We start from the raw sequence: 24,850 nt of genomic DNA, 5'->3' as shown, positions 1-24,850 counted from the left end.
TGTGCACCTTTGGTCTTGCATGTGGATTTTTTCAGTATTATTAGAGTAATTGCCCTTAAATTTGTTCATGCATAGCTCAAAAAGTATTTGACCTGTATGTGGGAAAGTTTACTAGAATGTTGGTCAGCATGTGTAATTATGCACCTTGGAGTTCGCTTGTGGATTTATTCAGTAATTGTAAAGTTCTTGCCCTTGACTTAGTAAAAGATTTTTAGTTTTCAACTTGTGTCACATGTAGCCCAAAAAATATTTGACCTTGAGTCATAAGTTTGACAAAACAGTGGAGTGTGAGGGCACCCATGTCCTATGGACACATTTCTAGTTATTTTTAGAATTTGTCCACACTACTCATACCTCTAATGCAATTTCAATGAAACTGTACAGGATATTAAGCGCAGGTTATACCAAAATTATTGGAGAATTCCACTTGAAGTTTCACTGCTGGATTGATCTCATTAAGAAGAAGTGGACTGTTTTGAACTATAACTTGTCTTGTATATAATTTTTAAGTTATTGCCTTATGTGATTGTTCATATTTATTTGGGGGAGCAGAACTGAAGAAGGATAACAGATAAAAACTTATAAGTTGAAAAGATCCTCTGACATAAAAGAAAATACATTTTCAAAGAACCATAATTTTGTTGTATAATCTATGAGTTATTGCCCTTTGTATATTTTAATACATGTACAATATATTGCACTTTGTAGTCTTCCTATTCATATTTTATCTTAGAGTATGTTTTTAAGTCTTTTGTCCAAGGTTCTGACTCAGACCAGTCACATGACATGAATTAGTGGGTGGAGCAATCTCCTCTCTGGCATAATGTCAATTATTTACAGGTAAACAACAAGCTAGAAATGTACTATTATTAAGTAGGAAAATGCTTTGTTACAATAACCTGTAAAATATAAATAATAATTTATGACAAATTGTACATGAATAAAGTAATTACATGTAATCTAGGAACAGTAATGTCAAATGTTTTTCTCAACAATTGATTTAGAGATTTTTTCTAAATTGTACATTGTACTCTTATTAGAATTTAAGGCTTAAGTTTTGTATTTAACAAATTTTAATCTTTATTATTTACACCTGGGATGCTCTAAACTTTGCGAGTGGTTTTACATTACAAAATACAAACTTGTCTAAAATTTTCATACAAAAATTCAAATCTCATGCTTTGTCAGTTTTCCAGTTAAAATTGTTTTTGTTATTTCAGACTCAAACCATGAAGAGTGTTGAACATTTTGAATATATTATGTACCCACTCCACCCCTATTTACATAACTTGATATAATGTAAAATAGACATTAGATATTGTGGCGTAACCAGACACTTCTTCTCTAGGTTAGAGAATGCCGGTATTCATCTTAAAACCAATCTAAATTGAATCAAAGTAAATAAAAGCTAGGTTGTGGAAACTTAATAGAGGACCTGTATGGCTTAAAAAGCAATCTAATCTAAATTTGATTACTGGTACATAAAATCAACTGCCTATTACTTTGTTATTTTGTTTGATAATTATTTTTGTCATTCTTGTCTTATTGTACAACAATTTTATGTGTAATGTAATGTACTTGACTTTAGCTGATACAAAATTTTGACATTTTGTGCAAGAAATTAAACGAAATACAATATGTTAACTTATTAACTGGGGTTCTAGTTAAAGATATGGCTGTATGAATACAGATATAAAAGGGAAGTAATGTGCTTTTGTGAAGTGATTCTTTTCTTTGGACCAAAATATGCCAAATTCCCTTCTTTAAAATGTATGTATTCCTCTAAATGCTAGTTATTTGGAAAATGTTTGTTTGCATAAGAAGGGTGGTTAAAAAAGGAATCCCAGACAATTCCGCTTCCATATTATTTTCACAACCCGGACAATTTCCCCTCCCGTTATTTTAATGGGGCAGACATTTCCCCTCCGGTAAATTTTACAGGGCTGACAATTCCCCTCCTGTTATTTTGGCAGAGCGGACAATTCCCCTCCCATATTTTGATAGAGCGGACAATTCCTCTCTTTTTTTTTACAGAGTGGAGTGTGACATTATACGCCGATGTGTATGAAAAAAATCTTTTTTACTAAGTTTTTACTCTTAACAACAAACTGTTAGAGAGCGGAACTTTTAACAATCATTATTTCACAAAGGTGACATTATACCATCTTTAATGATTGCTGCCGCTGTGTAAGATAAACAAACTGTCTATAAAAATAAAAAATCTTTAATTATTGCCCCTCTTAATTAAATGTGTCTTTGATTGCAAAACCAATCATTTACAATTATTATCAATTATTGTTTGTTAAAGCATATCACAATCATTGTTTTGTAAATAATGCACTTAAAGTCACTTACTCTTTTATAATGAGAGAGGAATTGTCCAGGTGGTTAAAAGAACAGGAGGGCAAAATGCCCACCTTTAAAAAAATAACTGGAGGGAAAATGTTTGGGTTGTGAAAAAAACATTCAAATTTACTTGGAGGGGAATCGTCGGGGTGAGGAATTGTAAAAGATTAAGAAATTTTACAGTTTACAAAATGTGTTAAACTTAACAAAGATTCAAAGCAAAAGTTTCAAATTGTTCCTACTTTTTATCAAACAGTGGTGCCTCGGAGTTTGAAATATGTTTCTAATGGTGAAGTGACTTCTGCCTACCTGTAATATACTCTTTACCCTTTTAAATATACTGTATGTTACAAATTAAGACATGCAGAATGTCAATAACTTCATGTAGCATGTAGCTTTTGTATAGTAAATTATAAACAGGAAGTTCAAAATTACTTCTCTTGAAATGTATTGAAGGAATTGGTCATTTAAAAGTGTCAAAATCTGACCAACAATGCAACACTATTTGATTACATTAAGTACACAATGACCAGGGACAATTGATCCCAGGTGACCAATCTTAATTGACAGACTAAAAGATCACTTTACATATTGTTAAGGTGCTTGTCACCAATCCATTAGGTAAACGGAAATTGTTTATTCAATATCAAAGCAAACTCTTGATCTATGTATTATAATGGTATCAATGAAAAATATTACAATAGAAATATTATAACACTGCCATCAATTATGTATCAATTTTCTTCAAAAAGAATTTTTAATTTCTTATCCATCTATGTTGACTTGTTAATTATTAAGCATTTAATCTTTTTTTACAGAATTAATAGAAGTAGGAGTAAAATTTGATGTCTGCCATTCACATGTAGTGTTTCACATTCATTTAGCACTCATGAATAAAGAGGAAAGACAAATATACGGTACTTAGTCAAAAGGTTAGTTTTTGTTTTTACTTTTTTTCTATCAAAAATTTATTGTATGTTAAAAGATGTTTTTATTGTAGTTTTTTTACAGCCTTTTTTCAGGTTTTAAGCCACTCTTTGTAAATAATTATAATAACACAAATTTTGTCATATTGTCAGTTCAAATGGTGCAGCTGCCTATAAGCTGAATATACATATGCATACACTTAAAAAGTGGATATAATTTTAAAAAAGAATAATAAAAATGTGTTAAATGAATGAAAAATCTAAGGTTAAAGAAAAAACAGAATCATTTCTTTTAATTCATAAAAATTATAATAGTCGCTACACAACAATGCCATTTATTTTTAATAAAATATAAGAATAGATACATATAGACTCCATTTGTAAAATGATTTTCTCCTTTAGTAGCGAGTCTTGCACTTACAATGAGATGATCAGAGACTAACTACTGAACTATTGGCTGACATTAGTTAGATGAACATCAGAGCTCACAATGTCAGGCATGTCTTCTATAGATGTTGCTTGGTATTTCATTCACCATAAATGTTTGCAGTAAAATGTCACCATGTAAGGACTGTGAGTTTGAACCCATAGTCACTGGAGTGAACACTCATGGGATCACTTAGGTAGACCGGTTAGATTTAAAACCATGATGTTGATTACGTCTGGAACCTTGAACATGCCTTGCAAAATGAATGAGCCAGGATTCCTCTATGTGTTTCTTTGTAGCATGAGAGATGGCAGTTCTTGTGATTGATGGTGGTCACACTAGATATTGATGTGTGCTTCATTTTCAATGCTTGACTCCTTAACTTTTTCAGTTAAGATAGAATAGTAACGCAGCAAATTTATGAAATGACACTGACACATATCAATGGTAATATTATATAGGTAATTCTTAAGCCAGGGATCATATATTTAAAAGTAGCAAAACTTATTTTCATCAGTATAGTTTAAGTTATTTAGCTGTCATGAGTGCTGACAATATCTTGTGAAATCAATATTTAATATCTTGCTATATTTAGCTATAATCATATTTTTGCTTGATTTATTAGTATCAATAACATGGTGAGGTAGTTTCTCTTTAACACAAAATTCGATTTAAGATTTTTAGGTACTTGTTACAATATCATCTACAAATTTCACACCTTAGATTCTGAAGATATTTTAGGTTATTACACTGTGGATCTGATTTATATCTGAAAATGTTCATGGTTAAATCAATAATAAAAAAAGCGTCAAAGGATAGATTTGTTTAAGGTTTCAGCTAAAAATAACTGACAGATATAATATTTCAGAATTTTGTTTGGTGAGTGTTCAGTGTGTGTGTGGAAGATTAACAAAAAAAGACAATGGAGGGCCATCATTTTAACTGTCTGTCTTAACCTGTCCTCTTATTCATTGACTAACAATAGTGTTTCTTGTCCCTTATTTTCCTCAGGGGATAGTTTATGTGGAAATAGGAAAGGATTGTACCCCCTTTGTTTATTGGCCATTTTGTGGTAGTTATCATGTTTTTTCTTGAGCTTAATAAATGCCCCAGTTTGTAGCTTGACAATACAAAGTTTATGGAGAGCTGTCCTACCCAGCCTGGCCTGATTTCAAACCAAAGTTTTTGTGCAGTGAAATATTTTTACTATAACATTTAATTCTTAAGATTTCAACGTCAGACTTCAGATATATGTTCCTTATCATCTGTTCCTTATCACCAACAACATCATATGTGACAAGGTTTTGAACTTCAGCATGAATACTTTTAAAAGTATTACTCCCTTGAACTCAGAATTTATATAAAAAAAATTATTTTACTATAACTTCTTCATTTCTTAAGATAACTACTTCACACTTTTAATATTTGTTACTAATCATCACCCACCATATGTGTGATTCATAAATCTAGCATGATTATTTCTAGAATTATTCCCCGCTTGAACTTTTTCTAATTACATGTATATCATAATTATATGACAAGGTTCATATCGCTATTAGTCTATATCATCAACATTGTCATAATTACCTTCCCCTTAATGAACTATTTCATGGGTTATTTCCTCTTTGAATTTATAATTTTACTTTAAAAACTTTATATACTTCTGGCCCTTATCATTATTGACAAGCCGGTTTGAGGTGTATGTGTGTCCGTGCGTGCATCCGTCCAGATTTGTCTGGTCTATATCTTGCTCATTCTTTGAAGGATTACAAAATAATTTGGTTCAAAAGAACCATAACCATACATTACTTATTTTTTCAATTATCTCCCTGTATAATATTTAATAATGCTCATTCAGAAAATAACTTGAAAAATATTGAAGGCATTAAATTAAAACTTTACACATCAAGATTAACAAGAGGAAGTGCAGTGTCAAAGAACCATAACTCTGCTTGCTTAATTTCTTTTTTTATAATTTCCCTTTATGATACATATTTTTCAAAAATGTTATTAATATCTTATTGAAACTTCGTAATGAAACTAGTCAGAGGAAGTGCAGTGTTATACTTTGATTTTGAATTATCTCCCTTTATAATTATGCTTGTCAGGATAGTAACTTGAAATGTTACACAATGATAGAAACCAAAGAGAGGATTTGTGTTGTCTAAATTGGACTAATATTTATAATGCTACTTTGCTTGATTTTTGAATTACCTCCCTTTGTTATACTTAATATAGCTAGTTACACTTTTGGTTATCATTCATAACTTATATTCATTGACCAAGTAGAAGCAAGCCTTGGATGGTCAAGTTGGGTCAAGGTCACTCTTGCTTCAATATCATTTGCATTTTCCTGTTCAATGATTTTTGTCAGAGCTTTGGCCCTTTAATGATTTTTATTTTCCAAGTTTGTCTTATACCACATATGCATTTTAAATTAAACTTTACTGGATTGATCAGTAACTCAAGTTCATACAGGTTTTTGGTATTTTGATATCAATATCCATCTCCTTTATGTCCCTAGATCAGATTTTCATTTTCATGTTACAGTTGATTCATTTCACTGTAAACATGATAATATTATATTATTTTCAGTGAATGTTTTTTTGTAACAAGCGTACACAGGTAGCATTCTTCTTTCTGTTTGCATGTTTATTGCATTTTTTACTTTTAGAAAAATTATGCAAATTGATGAAAATTGATGACTTCTACATCCAAACATGTGGAATTTGATACATTTGCTATAGCTATGTTCATGAGTATCAGGTATATTTTCTGTCTCAAATATCAAATTAACACTGGCTATCTATATCATAGATTAGGTGATGTGATGGTTAGTTGTCATTTAAGATGACTTGATGTCACAGTGTATTTTAGTGGTATGACCCCTACAGGTATCAATATAATTATAGCCATGTTTAGCTATACCCGTCTTTATTGTAGCCTGTGCGCGTTATCTTTTGAAGAGATCAATTTACACTTGCCTTCATTTTGTATTCAAGGTAGCTGCGTCATTAAATTCAAAACTCTCCACTACTTCTTACTGTACATTTATGGGTATGAACAAACTGGATGTTTGAGTATTGAAATTAATATCATAATTTTATGTCTTAAGATATAATACTCAACTAGTGTTTAAACTAAGTGTAAATTAAACTCTGGTTGCTGCTACACTACTGGACTTTTAAACATTTTTTTACAAAAATAAAACATGTCAAAAAGATAACAGGTTTATGGGAATTTTGAAATATTTCTCTTTCACATATAGTGTCACATAGTCGCTCATTGAAATACACTTTCCAATATTGTTATCAGATTTGATATTTTATTCTAAAATTTGGATATAGATTTGTGTGGATTAAAAAGTTGGAGTGGCTATTAAATTGGAATTTAATTAGAAAAATACTTGTTTCTGGATTTAATATAGGTGTTTTGTTCTACTGTTAGGAACTTTTATGAAATATATAAGAAAAGTGAGACTATTTGAAAGAAGAGATTCTAGAATAGCTGTCTATATGGTAAGTAGACTTGATTAGGGGGAAAAGAAGAGTTTTTTAGATTTTTGTGTAAGTGCATTCAGATAATTGATGATATATAAAACTGTGTTGAAATTATAACTCATGTACTATTATTAAACTGCTATTTTTCAGGCATTAAATTTACTGTGATTTGCTTAAAAATAAAAAAGATAGTGATTAATTTATAAGAGTTATATATATGTATGTTGTTATTTAAGATGAACTCTTTGTTTTTTTTGTTAATCAGTGAGAAGTACATATCCCCCTAAGATTAGATTTTTAAATACTTGTAAATAACCTTTCTTCTTATTGCTAAATGTATCTTCCAATAAAATACATTTATTTCCTTAACTCTAACACCATTTACAGGGACGGATTTTTGTTTGTTCATATACAAATGTGAATAAGAAAAACATTTTTCATCTTATTAACACTTAATGATGACTTTTCTAAACCATCATGTAGTTTCATTCCAGCTTGCACACCTATAGTACTGTCTTTAACCAGACTGTAAGGTGTACAGTAAAGCTTAGCATTTTGATGTTGAAATTCCTTAAATTAACAATAGACAGTCATCTAACACAATCCTTGTTGATTTTGTTTTGCTGACTTGTTGTGCTTTTTTCCTTAGCAGTTATAGCGTATGATTGTTTGCTGGTTAGCTTGTCTTTATGCTGGTACCTTAGACTTTCCATTTTCTCTGCATTTTCCCATAATTATTGCATCATTTTATATTTGGACTCAATATAAATAGTGGTCTGTTAATTTAGATTTGTGGTCATAAGGTTATACTGTAGTTTTGTAGTGCTCCCATGTGTCATCTGGTAGTTAAATCAGATAAGTTATCATAGTGTTTGAAATCTTACCTTTTAAAACATCATATTATTGAGGTGAGATGAGGTACAGTAAATGATGAATGAAAGAATGTTGGTAATTATAGACCTGTTGATAAGTGTCTGTCGCCCCAGTCATCTGACTGGGCAGGTGAAACCCTGAACAAAGACTCCCGCCTTGCCTTGTGGTCATCTTTATTGACTGCCAGTTTGTGCTTTATTTAGTTGTCACTAAGTTAACCAGTTTTTAACCCAACTTTAACATACCATGAACAAAATCCCTATGAGGATTTGCGCCTATTTATAATGAATGAACACTTATTTGGAACACATAAATTGATGTATATTCAACTTGAAAAGACGTTTTATTAAGAGATAATAAGAAGAAAATTTTCAGATGAATAGATCTAATTATATCGGATAGAGTGTCATCATCTATACTTAAAGTGAATTTTCTATAATGATGACAGATAATAAGCTGTTATTATATCAAAATTGTTGATATCAAATGCATTCTTTCTATTATAGATCAGCACTTAACTTGAAATTTAAGAGGTGTCTTTAAAAGTAGATTTTGAAAAAAAAAGTCATAAATATTGAATACAAATCTTTTAAAAAGAGCATTATTTAATACTCCCTTTCTTCTTTTTTTTCACAGAAAAAGTTTTATTTTTTTATATAATAGATGTAGTTGTAAGAACTATTGAAGAAATTTATTGATATTAATAAATAGAGGATATTCAAGTTTTTTCTATAAATACATGATTTATTTTCATCGAGTGGTATGAAAATAAATATTTCATGAGTGGCGGTTGCCACAAGTGAAATATGGTTATTTTTATGCCACAAGATGAAACTTAATAATGTATTTATAGAAAAAACTTGAATTTTCTGTTTATTATATACATTTTTCTCTTTTTTGACATTAAAATTTGAAAGACTTTCCCTTAAATTTTGTTTACTGGCAGAATTTAAAAGAAAGTAGTCCGGCAAGACACCAGTGAAAATACGGAAAATATGTTTCACTGCAGTAAAAAATAAATCTTTACAGTGAAAATACGGAAAATGAAAATACGCATTTTATTTCATCTATATTTCTCAATATTTCATTTATTAGTATATAATGAATTAAAGGCACACAAAATGACATTCATTGTTTTGTTTTATTTGTAAGTTATTTTGATTAATTATTTGGCTTCATCTTGTTTACTGACTGGTGTATATTATCAAAGTAATAGGTTGTACAGTTATGTGTATGTGTAAATAATTGCCAAAAGTATTGTATCTTTAATATTAAGTTGATATTACAATAAGACCTGAATTAATACATCCAAGTAACATTTTCTTTTAATTATTTTGTGAAATAGTATCTATCTCTTTGAATTTTTATTAAGTCTTTAATTTAGCCACTGTTGCAATTTGTTATTAGTCTACTATTTTAATGGATCTATTTGAGAGTATTTTATTTAGTCACACTTGCATCTGTAATCAGAATTGCCATTGATTAACTATAGTGATGGTGAATTACCATGAAAACACAGCAAAACACAGACAGATATTGGATTTTCTCAGGTGAGAGTACTCCAGTCACATAGTAAACCATATTGATTTGAGCACTCTGTATTGAGTACTAACATAAAGGGTTATCAATTTATAACAAGTTATTTGATTACAGTCTCTGCATATGTTAATTTGTGAAAATATACAAACCATCTAGTCAGCTGTCCAGATTCAGTTGAAATACAGTTTATTATCATGATAATGTATGTCAGACTCCAATCAGGATGATATAATGGCAACATTTGAAGGATTAATATGTGCTTTATATTGAAATAGAGGAGATTATGTAAGTTAACTGGTAATCCTTCTTATATTATATGTTTGCATTCCTTTGTATTTAAACATATTTTTTCATTCAAAGTGGTCTATACTTTATATATTTCAAGATTATTCCATTTTGTATATGTTGATATTTATTTAATAAAGATTTGTTTAATATTAATAAGTCTATATGAAAAAATATCTGTAACATGGGCTAGTTACACAAGCATGAGTTTTTCTATGGATGGACTGTCTGTTTTTCATGTTGAAAAAATGCAAGTAGTGAAGCAATATGTCAACCTATAATTAAGTCTATGAATTTGGCCTACAAGATTTTAAGGATTGTTGTTTACAGTATATGGTATGATACAATAAAGTTAACTTAAGGTGAATTTATGGGTATCACTATCATTTCTAAGTATGTGTACATACTGTTGACAGCACTGATAACAGCAGATAACAGCATTTATGTATAGTTTGGTATTCACCATTAATGATGATTAAACATTTTGTAGGAAAGAGATAAGATGAAAGTGTTTGATTGTAATTGGACTATATTGTGTGTTTTTACTGTGAACATTTCTTTAAAGGTATAAACTTTTTTGCCATCTTTAAATCTCTTGAAGAAGAAAAGCACTGACATTAGAAAACTTGAACTTGTTAACACTTAATTAAAACTATTATAATTACACATTGAAAAACTGGAACAAGCTAGGTTGTTTATTTTTAATTATACTTAAATATGGCAAATAACTAGAATTTGATATGAAATATAATGTAAAACATTTGCATTCCATACTCTCTTCTGTTCCTCTTTTTTCTCCCCCTCCCCTTAATTGAGCCCCGCCCACCAAGTGTTTCATTGCCTTTTAATCCCACCCCTTGTTATTCCCATTGGTTCCTTCTTCTGTTAGGTCTTTTTAAAGATTCCTCCTTCCTATAACATTTTTGTTAAGCTTCCATAAATTGAGCCTTATCCACTGAGTTCCTTGTTCTCTTTCACCTTGTCCCACATCACCTCACCTTTTAAGTAATTCCCCCCTTTCCTTTTCCCTTTTCTGTGTTCATTTGATAACCCCTGTTATTGTGGTCATACCCCCCCCCCCCCTGCCCCTTTCCCCTACCCTTATCCTATCATTTATACTTGTAATACTATGAATGTCATTTTTTATCTGACTTCTGATCTGCACATTAATCTTTTTTTCTGATAAGGAGTTCACCTTGTCATGTAAATCCATCATTTTACAATTGAAGTATAGCAAGAGGTCATTAATTAGCTACTCTAATTGTAAGCTTTGATAACATATAAACATATTTATGACATAATGTATGACATTTTAATTCCCTCAACATTCCTTGTAGCCCTTGAGGACTCCTGGCTACTATAAATATTTTGACAAGAGGTTTTTAGATCAGTACAGTGATATTTTGAGATTGCTGTGTTTTTGCAGGCTGGTTGGAAATGTTTACATTTTTGACATCAGTATTCATGTATTGAATGTGAAAACCTAGCATTTTAATAACTAATAGATGCACAGTGTCCTTAATGCCCCATATGGCATTAAAATGTTTCCAGTATATATTGAAGGTTTTTTTTGTGTTTTCTACTTTGAGAATAATGGTATGCATACTTCTAAACATTTTGATATTGGCTTAATTGCATGTTTCAATGATCAAAAATTTATCATTAAGTCAGGGAATAACTGTACCTGGTAAGAGTTGTGAGTTACTTGTACATGTATCTGAAATTCTGCTAACTAGTAGTAGTAGTATCCCTGACCAGATAGCTTATTATATAATAAGATAATTGTAATGTATGACATGATAATTGAAAGCAATAATAGGGGATAATTTATGGCAATCAGGTGATTATATGTACTGTCTGACAGATCATCCATGGTAATTTATAATGACAGTAGAATCATTTATGATGTTTTTAGTGTTGACATTTGTAGTGACATTTGTAAAAAAGAAAATTTATGCAATTTAATGTTCAATATTTAATTCATCACTTTATGTATGTTGTGTTAAACTTGCTTGAGTATAATTGTAAGCTTATATCTTATACCCTATAAAGCCACATAATTCCCAATAGTGTTACATTACTGTTCCTTTTTTTCCTTAAAATTTTCTTCAAATTTCTTTTAAAAAAACCAACATGCACATCATATATTATCACCTCTATAATATCAACAGAAACTAAAAACATTTTTTTATTTTCTTAAACCTTTTGTGGATGAAAACACAAGCAGTGGTGATAAGGCTTTGTGAAAATAAATGTCCTGGCACAGTATAAAAATTTAACCATCTGCCTTAAATATTTGCATAAATGTAGACATATGGTATTAAGTAATTTTGCTATTACATGCATGGAATGTACTTCTTAAGGCCAAATTTTTGTCACAAGTAAAGTTGTTTTAGTGATTTATACAGTAAATTACTTTATTTTCATTCACAGGTCATTTGTATTTAATGGACTTGCAAAGTAATGTAGCCAAATTACAAAAGGTAGTTAATTGGGCAAGTCAGGAACACAATTGACAAGGACTTGCTGAAATTGGATAAATTGATTTGGTAAGTTCCAAGTGGTTTTGTATAAATTACTTTAAGACAGGATTGGAATATAAAACAAGAATTTATCAAAGGCTTAAAGCAATTAACATAGTTTTAAAAAGACAAATAACTTATTTTTTAGCTGCTTTTTTTTCACAAAACACATTTGAAACGCCATATTTTAAAGAGCTTTATTTAAGTATTATCACTACTTGTTACTAATTTAGTAATTATAAATGCTAATAATATAAGATCTAATAATGAAGTATGTTATACCGCATCAATAACATGTCGCTCCAAGGATTTGAACTTATATCTGCATAAATGACAGATGATATGTTTGGCAAGCTTGTACTCCTGTACAATCTAATCTGATTCTGTACTTCTACTTAGCTGCTCAATCTTGACAAAACCATTCATGATTTTTAGGGAGTATTTAACAATATTAACTGACTAAATAGCAAACAGTGCAGACCATAATCAGACTGCATGGATGTATTGGAGAAGCTGAAGTGCTACTTTAAAGACACCTTACCTTTAATCAGTGCTTTACATCGAATACCCTCAGTTTTCTTCAAAACCTTTGTATTTGATTTTTTTTATTCAAACTTTGTACATAAATTGTACTTTTATAGGGAAGATAAATTAGTCTGAAGTCATAAAAAATCTTTATTAATAAGAAAAAAACATATTTACAATGATTTTATCTTTGCATAATTAACAAGTTTTGAAACTCGATCACAGCTGATTTTATCCTATAAATGTTTTGTAAATAGAGTCATTGTTACCTGTGAAAGTTTCACCAGTTTTAATTGATTTTCAAAGAATTTCATTGTGGTTTATATTGACATTCCAATCACAGAACTGTATGTTCATGGAGCGCCAATCATTTATGAAGTGATTGGGTGAAGTTTGTTATCTCCCTAATTTGCTCTTTTAGGGTAGTATTGATCCAGTGTGGGATTTATGTAAATAAATGTGAAAGCTGATTTTATATTTAGAAATACAAATGTAAGAAAAAGCTAATTTCGAAAAACAAATGCAGTTAATGCAAAAGTTAATGCATTGTAAATCTCAATATCTGCCTGCTTGATTCCATAGTGAACAGGTGACGAAGGGATAGTAGGATAGGAGGTATTAGGGATGTATTTAAAGCTACTGTCCCACACATTGTAGCTTTGGCAATTTTGAAATAAAATGTCATCAAAGTTAAAATTTTACAATAAACTGGTTCATTTATATGGAACTTGATGATTAATAAATGTCTTGGTCGAAGAAAAAACATAAATGTAAAGTTTTTGCTATGTTTATGATGCAGTAATTTTAAACTGTTGCAATGTTTTATTTTGTAAAATTTTGACTAAAATTATACACACACCAGTGAACTGATTGCAAGTAGATTCGTTGGTTGCGGGTAGAACAGTTTCGCTTGTTAAGTTTTTTTATCATGCAATTAAACATTTCCATAAAAAATATTCAATAGGTTAAAAGCTGATTGTTTGTGTCACTTATTTACTAGTAATTTAAAGCCTACTGTAAATAATTTAAACAAAACTGAGGTCTTCTTTTCTTCTTATTTCAGTGATTGAAATGAGTGGATTAAATGTGGATTATATGTCAGTGTTATTTGTTTTTATGATATATAAAGGAATTATCTCAAACTGGTAAGTTGTTATTATTTTTGCTTGTTATTGCTTTAGATAAAAAAGTCAGTCATTTTTGATGAAGAGAAAGCTTGGAAAAAAAGAACATTCTTGTTAAATTGATTGGGATTGCTACCCAAGTGTCTGTGATTAAGGTTAAGGTCACTGTTACTAAAAATAGAAATTAAGTTTCAGCTCAATAACTTAAATTTGCTTAGGTCTTTTGACACCAGACTTGGTGTATGGGTAGCGTATATCAAGATGCAGCTTGGGATTGCTACCCAGGTGTCTATGATCATGATCAAGGTCACTGTTGCTGAAAATAGTATTTCAGTTGCCACTTTATAACTTCAGTTTGCTTTGACCTGTTCACGCCAAACTTTGTATCTGGGTAGCTTATATCAAGACGTAGCTTGGGATTGCTACCCAGGTGTCTATGATCATGATCAAGGTCACTGTTGCTGAAAATAGTATTTCAGTTGCCGCTTTATAACTTCAGTTTGCTTTGACCTGTTCACGCCAAACTTTGTATCTGGGTAGCTTATATCAAGACGTAGCTTGGGATTGCTACCCAGGTGTCTATGATCATGGTCAAGGTCACTGTTGCTGAAAATAGTATTTCAGTTGCCACTTTATAACTTCAGTTTGCTTTGACCTGTTCACGCCAAACTTTGTATCTGGGTAGCTTATATCAAGACGTAGCTTGTGATTGCTACCCATTTGTCTATGATCATGGTCAAGGTCACTGTTGCTGAAAATAGTATTTCAGTTGCCGCTTTATAACTTCAGTTTGCTTTGACCTGTTCACGCCAAACTTTGTATCTGTGGGTAGCTTATATCAAGATGCAGCTTGGGATTGCTACCCATGTGTCTATGATCATGGTCAAGGTCACTGTTGCTGAAATTATAAATTAAGTTTCTGCGCAATAACTTCAGTTTGCTTAGACCTATTGTCACAAAACTTAGTATGTCAGTACTCTATATCAAGGGTAGGCATCAACTGTTGCTCAAAATAGAAATTAGGTCTCCGCATAATAACTTGAGTTTGCTTAGACACCAAATTTATTATGTGGGTAGCTTATATCTAGAGGCAACTTGGGATCATATTTCATTCCCAATTCCTGTTACATCAATACTTGGTGGTTAAAAACCTGGGTTTTTTTTTGCATTGCGGTGTTTCTTGTTTACTTTGAATTTCTTGTTTTAACTTTTTGTGCCCCCACTTTAGTGGCGGGCATTTAGATTTACCCTTGTCCGTCCATCCTTCTGTCTGTCCGTTCTCTTTTGTGTCGCACGTAACTCAAAAAGTATTTGACCTAGAGTCATGAAACTTTACAGGAATGTTGATCAGCATGTGCAGTTGAGCACCTGGGTATTTTCGTCTGGATGTTTTTTGTATTGTTTGAGTTATTGCCCTTGACTTAGTAAAATTTTGCAATTTTCAACTTTTGTCGCATGTAACTCAAAAAGTATTTGACCTAAAGTCTTGAAACTTTACAGGAATGTTGATCAGCATGTGTAGTTGTGCACCTGGGTATTTTCATCTGGATATTTCTTTTAGTATTTTTAGAGTTATTGCCCTTGACTTAGTAAAATTTTGCAATTTTCAAATTGTGTCGCATGTAACTCAAAAAGTATTTGACCTAGAGTCATGAAACTTTACAGGAATGTTAATCAGCATGTGTAGTTGTGCACCTGGGTATTGTCATCTGGATATTTTTAGTAGTTTAAGAGTTATTGCCCTTGACTTAGTAAAATTTTTGCAATTTTCAACTTGTGTCGCATGTAACTCAAAAAGCATTTGACCTAGAGTCATGAAACTTTACAGGAATATTGATCAGCATGTGTAGTTGTGCACCTGGGTATTTTCATCTGGATTTATTTAGTATCTTTAGAGTTATTGCCCTTGACTTAGTAAAATTTTGCAATTTTCAACTTGTGTCGCATGTAACTCAAAAAGGATTTGACATAGAGTCATGAAACTTTACAGGAATATTGATCAGCATGTGTAGTTGTGCACCTGGGTATTTTTGTCTGGATTTATTTAGTATTTTTAGAGTAATTGCCCTTGACTTAGAAAATTTTTGCAATTTTCAACTTGTGGCGCATGTAACTCAAAAAAGGATTTGACATAGAGTCATTAAACCTTACGCGAAGGTTGCTCAGCATATTTAGTTTTGCACCTGGGGTTTCGCTTGTGGATTTATCCAGTATTTGTTGAGTTATTTCCCTTGACTTATGAAAAACCGTTTCATTATGTTGTTATGCTTGAGTTAGAATCAACCAACTTTACAGGAATAATGATCAACATCACTAAATTACAGGAATAATGATTCACATCACTGTGAAGCTATGCATCTGGGACTTTGCATGTGGATTTTTTTCAGTTTTGTTAGAGTTATTGCCCTTGACTTACAGTAGTATAAATTTGCAATTTCAACTTGTTCATGCATAGCTCAAAAAGTATTTCACTTGTAGGCCTGAAAGTTTACAAGAATGTTGGTCAGCATGTGTACTTATGCACCTTGGGGTTTGCTTGCAGATTTATTCAGTATTTGTAAGGTTCATGCCCTTTACTTAGTAAGAGATTTTTATTTTTCAAAAAATATTTTACCTAGAGTCATAAGATTGACAGAACAGTGGCGGGGTGGGGGCACCCGTGTCCTATGGACACATTTCTAGTTTGTCAAGATATTTTTTTATCAAAAATATATTCACTTGGAGTACTTGTTCATTATCAAATTTGAAATACATTTCTTAGGGGCAGATAATACTGAAAGCCATTTTTGCTCATTGGTTTCCTTTTTTTACTTAGAATGTTTGCCTTTTTGCTTTTTTTTACAAAACCTGTTACAGGTATTCAAGTGAAAGTTGGAAAATGTGTTTACTGTCAATGGCAGATAAGTCTGCTCATCACTTTTGTAGAATTATGCCCCCTTGTCTTTGTTGCCTTATTTAACTATACAGCACTAAGAAGAGTGGAGTATGTTGACCCCTTTTTGACATTTTTCTTGGTTAACTTTTTGTTGAAGAACATCTCTAAAAAAGTATTAAAGATATTCACTTTTACATGGATTTCTTGTTCACATTCAAATTTGTAATACATTTCTAAGGGGCAGATAATCCTGAAAGCTATTTTTAGCTTATTTCCCTTTTTTGCCTCTTAATATCAAAATCAGATATGTTGCTTTTATTTAACTATCTAGCACTGAGAAAGGAGGAGTGTGCTGTCAGTCTACAGGTGTTGTTTTACTAATTGTTATATTAACAATCATCAAAAAGACAAGTTCACAAAGTAAGAACTTTATGTATGTGCAGTAAAATGTATATACATCTTGTTGCCTGGAAGTTAACGAAATTAAAGTGAAATCTTGCTATAAATCAAGGAGAAAATGAATCACAAACAATTTACAATTCTTATCTATTACTTATCAATATGCTGCAATATTTTATTCTAGAACAAAAAAAAATAAGAACACTTAAATGCACTTATGTTCAGTTCAGTCAGTTCAGAACAAAATCTGTGTAAAGATCCTGCAGACATTTTCACAAAAAAACTTACGACAATTTTGTATCGTAAGAGAAATTTTACGATAAATCTCCTTTTCACAAAAAATCTTAAGCAAAACTTAAATGCAAAATCTATCGTAACTTTACGATAGATGTTCCCCTTTCTTAAGTGTGATACTTTTTCTCTTAAGAGTAAAATATCATGTATCTTTTATTTAAACAGAATAAAAACAAACAAAAATAGACAAATATATATTAATTAGCATACAGTATGTTATAAATAACACAAATTAAGTTAAAATTATTTTTCAACATAACATTTGTGACGTCATGACTTAATGATGTCATGGTGGAGAGGGTTATGAATAGTTTATATGTGAACTCTATTGAATTATTCTTGATAACTAATGTTTTGTACAATTTTGTGGGCAGCATGTACTAGTGGCACTTTTTTTATTTATTAATACCTCAGCAATAACGTAGCAGACTTTTTTTCTGAATCACTTGGATCCATACAATTATTTTCATTCAAGATAGAAAATATATCAGTTTGAATCATTTTTATTTCTTCTTATTGTAACTTGATTGTGTTCAGTACATATTTCAAGCTATTTTTTACTTGATTTTAAAACCGGAAACAAATATAGAGCATGCACATCAATATCAATTGACCGGTTGCTAGGGATGTTTTTATCGTAAGATTTATCGTAAGTGAATTTTTTATCTTAAGATAAAATTTAACTTACATGTGGCTTTGTGAAAATGACTTTAGATTTAACTTACGATTATCGAGTCAAACTGATAAATGTAAGAAAACTTAGGGATTAAATGTAAGATGTTTTTGTGAAAATTGTACCTGCGTTGTAAGTGTTTTGTGATTTATTTATATTGGGCTACAGCGATGTAGAAGTTGTAAGCAGCTACCCACTTGCACAGAAAAATTATTATATGTATATAATTATGCAAATAAAACAATTTTCAAACATCAAAGAATATGTAAAATGTGTACTGAAAATATCTGTGCACATTATATTTAATCAATAAATTACATGCATTCATTTCTTATTGGAAAATTTGACTTAGAATTTATAGAAAATAAATTTTTAATTACCTCCCTTTATTTACATGAAATGTTAAATTGGGTAATATCTTTATAAATCATGCTTATTTGAACTTACAATATTGACAAATCATAATTTGAGCATCATATTTATGAAATAAAACCATGAAAAAATGTGTTTCTGGATCTTTAACCTAACATAAATTGACAAAGATAAAGCCAAGCATACATGCTGACATTAAACTTGATCATTTCTACTTCTGGTATTGATTACCTAGAGTTTTAACAGCTTCATGTAACTTCTAATTGCTTCAAACTATATTCAACCTTAATAAGGCAATATTTCAGAGCAAATTAGTTACTTTAATGAAAAATCTCTCCTAGCTACTAAGTGGTTGTTAGTTGAAAGTTTTTGTTTATAAAACCAAACATGTCTGAATGTTTTTTTCTTTTAAGCAAGTGATTTCTCTTTTCTTTACATTGTAAACATTATAAATTCAGGACATTGATATCTAAAATTTGTCAGTGATTCTTCAGTATAATGCTAATATTTACACAGGCCACAATTTTCCCTTAGTCATTATCAGATCTTTAAGCCATGTGTCAAGCCTTGTAAACTGGATTTCACACTGTTTACTTTCTTAGACTCCAATGCTTCTAACTTGTTGAATTCAAAGTTTGTTTTGTTGAAAGAAAGGTAAATAACTCACTAAACTTGTAACATTTTTCTGTTTAATTTTTAATCAATAAGTATTTAAAAGTGTGAACATATTCTATTTATCTTTTAAGTAGTGATATTTTCAAAATAACATTCACTGCTCAGTATATATAAAATTATATAGCACATATTGTCAAACACATGTTCTTGATAAATATCAGACCCTTATTAATTTGCATGGTCTACATAAATGTTGGGACATATATAAGGTACCATGAAATAATGATATGTTTACCATGGTGTATGAGGTGTGGCATTATGTCAGAAAGTATATCTCCTACAAAAGTTATTGTGCATTTTTGTTTTGGTGTACACCTATTCACCATAATTCATTAAATTAAAGACATTATCTAAAAAGTTATATGTAAGTCAGGCTTTGTTGTTAAGGTATGAGACCTTTGTAAAACAATTGAGATATACTTGTCTTCGGAGTAATGTCCCATACATTGGCCTCATTAGACGGCGCGTGCACGCCCAGTCTAGTAGATATGTATTTGTCCGTATAGCAATGGGGAAAATTTTAGACTTGATTTTGTGCATTTTTTTTGTTTTAACAAAATCACAAATTTTTCAAATTTTCAAATAAAAATAGCTTTTCTGATGTACAACATGTCACAGAGCTTTAAGGAATTAAAATAAACTTTTAACTGAAGTGATAGTGTCATGGTAGAATATCATATTCTTTTTAGCTCACCTGTCACAAAGTGACAGGGTGAGCTTTTGTGATCGCTTTTCGTCTGGCGTCCGTCCGTCCGTCGTCCGTCCGTAAACTTTTGCTGTAAATGACATCTCCTCATAAACCACTGAGCCAATTTCATCCAAACTTCACAGGAATGTTCCTTTGGTGGTCACCTTTAAAAATTGTTCAAAGAATTTAATTCCATGCAGAACTCTGGTTGCCATGGCAACCGAAAGAAAAATCTTTAAATATCTTCTTTTAAACAACCCTAAGAGCTAGAGCTTAGATATTTGGCATGAAACATCTTCTAGTGAGTGTCTACCATGTTTTTTCAAATAAAAGCCCTGGGGTCAAAATTGGCCCCGCCCCAGGGGGTCATTGATTTTCCCTATATGCATATAGTAAAAAGTTTAAAAATCTTCTTTTAAAGAACCCAAAGAGCTAGAGCTAAGATATTTGGCATGAAACATCTTCTAGTGAGTGTCTACCAAGTTTGTTCAAATAAAAGCCCTGGGGTCAAAATTGGCCCCGCCCCGGGGGTCATTGATTTTCCCTATATGCATATAGTAAAAACTTAAAAAATCTTCTTTTAAAGAACCGTAAGAGCTAGAGCTTAGATATTTGGCATGAAACATCTTCTAGTGAATGTCTACCAAGTTTGTTCAAATAAAAGCCCTGGGGTCAAAATTGGCCCCACCCCAGGGGGTCATTGATTTTCCCTATATGCATATAGTAAAAACTTAAAAAATCTTCTTTTAAAGAACCCAAAGAGCTACAGCTAAGATATTTAGCATGAAACATCTTCTAGTGAGTGTCTACCAAGTTTGTTCAAATTAAAGCCCTGGGGTCAAAATTGGCCCCGCCCCGGGGGGTCATTGATTTTCCCTATATGCATATAGTAAAAACTTAAAAAATCTTCTTTTAAAGAACCATAAGAGCTAGAGCTTAGATATTTGGCATGAAACGTCTTCTAGTGAATGTCTACCAAGTTTGTTCAAATAAAAGCCCTGGGGTCAAAATTGACCCCGCCCCAGGGGGTCATAGATTTTTCCTATATGCATATAGTAAAAACTTAAAAAATCTTCTTTTAAAGAACCCAAAGAGCTAGAGCTAAGATATTTAGCATGAAACATCTTCTAATGAGTGTCTACCAAGTTTGTTTAAATAAAAGCCCTGGGGTCAAAATTGGCCCCGCCCCCAAAACTTAAAAAATCTTCTTTTAAAGAACTCAAAGAGCTAGAGCTAAGATATTTAGCATGAAACATGTTCTAATGGGTGTCTACCAAGTATGTTCAAATAAAAGCCCTGGGGTCAAAACTGGCCCCGCCCGGGGGGGGTCATTGATTTTCCTTATATGTGTATAGCAAAAACTTAAAAATCTTCTTGGAAAAAACCCAAATAGCTAGAGTTTAGGTATTAAGCATGAAACATCTTTAAGTAAATATCTACAAAGTTTGTTCAAATAACAGCCCGGGGGTCAAAACTGGCCCTGCCCCAGGGGTGTCATTGTTTTTAACTATATGTGTATAGTAAAAACTTTAAAAATCTTCTTTTGAAAAACCCAATGAGCTAGAAATTAGATGTTTAGCATGAAACATCTTCTTATGGGTGTCTACCAAGTCTGTTCAAATAAACAAGTAAAAGCCCTTGGGTAAAAATTGGCCTGGGGGTGGGGGGGGGCCTATATACAGGTGAGCGACCTCAGGGCCATCATGGCCCTCTTGTTATAATTATCTAATTTTATCTACCTAATAAATAAAGTGCCAATGAGCCAGTCTATAGTCGGTCGTTCTAATACTTAACCGTTGAGAGAGGTAACGACTGAAGCAGTGTCACTCACTTCATTTGCTCCGCCTCTGTTGAAGTTCGTCTCCGCCTTAAATTGTCGCCAAATTCAATATGCTAGCATTTAGTCTTCGTTGACGGGGGTGGGGGGAGGGAACCAGGACAATTATGATCAATATAACTTGACGAATTATTAAATTACAAGTTACAAAGCCTAAACCACGCCCACTATCAGAGAGGCGGTTCTCCCTTAACCCTTAGCTCAACACAGACCCGTCTATAGTCTAATGACGGGCAGAGAACAAGAGGTATCACTAAAATACGCAACGGAGATTATTTTGGCGCTACGGACGCAGCGGAAATATTTTTTGCAAAACAGGCAAAACGTGTGCGACATGTAATTCATTAAAATAATTAACATTTAAGTTATAAAACAGATTAACTGAGTGAAAAAAGTATGTTTATTTTAAAACGTATCACAAATATTTGCAAAAGGTTGTTTTGACCGACGATTGTTCTCTTTTGCCTAGATTTTTATTACATTTTGTGGTCATAATACCTAGATTCTAGGCGAATATGCAATGTTTTGTTTATTCAAGTAGTTTAATCTTTTATAAATAAGTACACAATACGTAACAAAGAATTGATTATATATGTCTATTTATTCATTACTATTTTTTGATATTACAGTATTTGATATTACAGACATATTTTCGCTATTTGTAAAATAACAGACAGTTCGTCCTCAAAATCATTCGAACATTATGCAATTCACACCAATATTTAAATGGACATATTCTCAGCACATAAACATTATTGTCTTGAATTTATTTAAAGTTTACCAATCATTTCAATTTCACTTGTTATCCAATTTATTTTGCTTCGCCCAGACGTTTCAATCTTTGTCATTTCAATTTCACTTGTTATCCAATTTATTTTGCTTCGACCAGAGGTTTCAATCTTTGTCGCAACAGACAAACATTTCAGAATTTCAGACACATACCAAAGACAAGGAGAAAAAATTAAATAGTGCTTGGGATATTCAGCTGTATTAAATAGAGAATGATTTTGTACATTAGCTGTGACTGTTGAGTGTTCACATCATCTGGCGATGTCTTTGATGTGCAGCACAAGTGTGACTTGTAAATACTGATGTGTGTCCCAAGATGTTATAGGGGCTTGAGTTCATTCTGTGTTGAACAAAGAAAGAAAATTCTGTTTGCAAAATTGATAATCTTATTCTTTAAATATAAATATATTACTTTTGACCACTTAATGATCTCCTGATTTGAATGTTACTTTAAGACCTAATGCAAAGGTGTTCCTTTATAAAATAATTATCATAAGTGTTTTCTTAAGTCAGAAATTCATACATTTTATCCTTGACTAAAATTGATCACAAGTATTTTCATGCGACTTCTCAGTAGGAATAAAGAAAAAGAGAGATAAAGTTTTGTTGACTAGCCAATGATTGCTGTCAAATTTTCTTTTTGTGAGACGTAAAATGACCTATCAGCCATCTAATTAATAGACTAACAACCTGTAATTATTGTAATCTGCACTTGTGAACGCTTAAAGCTCTGTTATTTACCTGGTTCATTATTAATTTGCGTAGGTTTTCAACCTTTCATGTTTCATTCTTATAGATAATTATTAAAATTAGGCATTTAGCATATGAAAGGTGCATAAAATGCTTGCTGTGAAATGTTTTTACTTTGATTTTATTGATAATTTAAAAAATAAACATATATCAGGAATTTGGAAGCACTTAAAAAGAATTAAATATTTGCTTTAACTGTGATTTTCATTTGCAATGATTTGACTTGGGAAATAAGAATTTTCATCATTACTTCCTTTTTGTTTGAAAATAGATCTGACTGCTTCATGCTTTATATGAATAAGAAGGAGATCTTAAAACAGTCAAACCAGAATCAGGGAGAAGGATCACTGTAGTGGTGTGCATGTCATGCATATCTCATTGGCATTTTAAACATATTGAATTACCACATATTCCATATAATATTCTGAAGACAATGACAGTTATTGTGAGAAGATAGATTAGAATTGGTAAAAGAATTTAGATATACTCAAATACAACAAAATTAACTTGCATGAATATCTTACATAATTATAAACATTACCCATGTTCAAAAACATTATATTGTTGGGAAACTTATACATGTATCATAATCAGTATATGTAGTTCAAATTGATACCTGGTTATTGAGACATTTGTAAGGTAAGGTCTTTTTGACTATGGTGGTAAACTTGTTGGTAAAATGGGTCATACTGTCAGTGAGAAAATTACTTTAAAAACTCAAAATGTTTACTGAAAATAGAATATGATTGTAGAGCTGCCTATATTTTTATACACTTCTACTACAAAAGTATAAAGTCCAATAAATTGGATCATACTCTAATTTTGTAATAAATATGTACTTCAGATATCATCTTTTATATGCAATAATCTTTCCAGGGGGTCGGAAGCATTATTTGTAGCATTAGATTTCGTTGCAATAAATTGTCATATCTGCAGATAAATTCCTTTTTTGTTAGAGAAGAGGTCTTCAACATTTACCCCCTTCATTTCAATGTTTATGATAATTGATTGTAGACAAAATATTTAGAACTGTCCATAAAAAAGTGGCGGCATGGCCAAGTGGTTAACGCGTCAGTTTATGTATTACTGGCTGCATGAGTTCAAACCCCATTAGGGGCAAACCACTATTTCCATGAGCAAGAAACTTTACACTGGCTGCTTCCAGGAATGGATTAGGAAGTTTGTTTATAAGCTTTAGTTTCTTTCACAATCAAAGTAAACTAAATCATATATATAAACTAAAAAAAACACAATTCATATTTTTATTATTCATGTATTCCTAACACATTTTCTGCCTATTTTGTTTTCCTGCTGTTTGTTGTAATTATAAAGGGATTCAATTTTTGACTGAAATGAAGCAGACTGATCTCCACCAACTAACCATGTATAAACATAATTGTAAATTAAATAAATGGGTTTTCATTTGCACCA

General features: G+C 31.2%; 1 protein-coding gene across 9 annotated transcripts in view; it reads left to right on the top strand.

Annotated features, from left to right (window-relative positions):
* Positions 1-24,850, top strand: part of LOC132756595 (transcription initiation factor TFIID subunit 1-like) — a 91,566-nt gene that overhangs the window by 15,364 nt on the left and 51,352 nt on the right. The window contains exons 1-4 of one of the 9 annotated variants that reach the window (XM_060747700.1): positions 1,346-1,362; positions 3,165-3,278; positions 12,330-12,445; positions 14,007-14,088. The gene's annotated coding sequence lies outside the window, so the exon portion shown is untranslated. Of the gene's footprint in view, positions 1-1,345; positions 1,363-3,164; positions 3,279-6,683; positions 7,218-9,435; positions 9,623-10,168; positions 10,462-12,329; positions 12,446-14,006; positions 14,089-24,850 lie in introns of those variants that run through there. The other 8 variants (XM_060747701.1, XM_060747699.1, XM_060747703.1 and 5 more) reach the window with 8 other exon arrangements.

Source organism: Ruditapes philippinarum, unplaced genomic scaffold (assembly GCF_026571515.1).
Source record: "Ruditapes philippinarum isolate M1 unplaced genomic scaffold, ASM2657151v2 ctg1324_1_1_1_1, whole genome shotgun sequence".
Classification (NCBI taxonomy): Eukaryota; Metazoa; Mollusca; class Bivalvia; order Venerida; family Veneridae; genus Ruditapes; species Ruditapes philippinarum.
Note: the sequence above shows the minus strand (reverse complement) of the source record. Positions and strands in the feature narration are given on the sequence as shown.